The following is a 1,930-nucleotide window of genomic DNA, read 5'->3' as shown; positions in this document are numbered from 1 at the left end:
ATTTTGAACACACACAAAGTCAGGAGTTCAAATAAGTTTTAAAAAATGAAATCCCTTTGTAACAGACGAGTTTCCGGATGAAATCCTGATACTTTGAAAGAGATTGTCCGTTTTGTACACGAAGTGCATCCAGTTTTTGCCGTAACCCTCTCAACTTTCTTGCACATGCTATGTGGATGAAATGATGATATCATGCCAACTTTCAACCTTTTCAGAGTTCATTTGAAATGCTTTTCAATTTTAGGGTCTTATAGCTCAAAATAATTAGTAAATGCATGAAAAATAACAAATGAAGTCAGAAAGGATTGAAAAATGATGATGTGGCTTTGAATGGTGCATTTTGAACACACAAAAAGTCAGGAGTTCAAATAAGTTTTAAAAAATTGAAATCCCTTTGTAACAGACGAGTTTCCGGATGAAATCCTGATACTTTGAAAGAGATTGTCCGTTTTGTACACGAAGTGCATCCAGTTTTTGCCGTAACCCTCTCAACTTTCTTGCACATGCTATGTGGATGAAATGATGATATCATGCCAACTTTCAACCTTTTCAGAGTTCATTTGAAATGCTTTTCAATTTTAGGGTCTTATAGCTCAAAATAATTAGGAAATGCATGAAAAATAACAAATGAAGTCAGAAAGGATTGAAAAATGATGATGTGGCTTTGAATGGTGCATTTTGAACACACAAAAATTCAGGAGTTCAAATAAGTTTTAAAAAATGAAATCCCTTTGTAACAGACGAGTTTCCGGATGAAATCCTGATACTTTGAAAGAGATTGTCCGTTTTGTACACGAAGTGCATCCAGTTTTTGCCGTAACCCTCTCAACTTTCTTGCACATGCTATGTGGATGAAATGATGATATCATGCCAACTTTCAACCTTTTCAGAGTTCATTTGAAATGCTTTTCAATTTTAGGGTCTTATAGCTCAAAATAATTAGTAAATGCATGAAAAATAACAAATGAAGTCAGAAAGGATTGAAAAATGATGATGTGGCTTTGAATGGTGCATTTTGAACACACAAAAAGTCAGGAGTTCAAATAAGTTTAAAAAAATGAAATCCCTTTGTAACAGACGAGTTTCCGGATGAAATCCTGATACTTTGAAAGAGATTGTCCGTTTTATACACGAAGTGCATCCAGTTTTTGCCGTAACCCTCTCAACTTTCTTGCACATGCTATGTGGATGAAATGATGATATCATGCCAACTTTCAACCTTTTCAGAGTTCATTTGAAATGCTTTTCAATTTTAGGGTCTTATAGCTCAAAATAATTAGTAAATGCATGAAAAATAACAAATGAAGTCAGAAAGGATTGAAAAATGATGATGTGGCTTTGAATGGTGCATTTTGAACACACAAAAAGTCAGGAGTTCAAATAAGTTTTAAAAAATGAAATCCCTTTGTAACAGACGAGTTTCCGGATGAAATCCTGATACTTTGAAAGAGATTGTCCGTTTTGTACACGAAGTGCATCCAGTTTTTGCCGTAACCCTCTCAACTTTCTGCACATGCTATGTGGATGAAATGATGATATCATGCCAACTTTCAACCTTTTCAGAGTTCATTTGAAATGCTTTTCAATTTTAGGGTCTTATAGCTCAAAATAATTAGTAAATGCATGAAAAATAACAAATGAAGTCAGAAAGGATTGAAAAATGATGATGTGGCTTTGAATGGTGCATTTTGAACACACAAAAAGTAAGGAGTTCAAATAAGTTTTAAAAAATGAAATCCCTTTGTAACAGACGAGTTTCCGGATGAAATCCTGATACTTTGAAAGAGATTGTCCGTTTTGTACACGAAGTGCATCCAGTTTTTGCCGTAACCCTCTCAACTTTCTTGCACATGCTATGTGGATGAAATGATGATATCATGCCAACTTTCAACCTTTTCAGAGTTCATTTGAAATGCTTTTCAATTTTAGG

The sequence above is a fragment of the Aegilops tauschii genome, chromosome 1 (assembly GCF_002575655.3).
Source record: "Aegilops tauschii subsp. strangulata cultivar AL8/78 chromosome 1, Aet v6.0, whole genome shotgun sequence".
Lineage (NCBI taxonomy): Eukaryota > Viridiplantae > Streptophyta > Magnoliopsida > Poales > Poaceae > Aegilops > Aegilops tauschii.
This window is presented reverse-complemented; position numbering follows the sequence as displayed.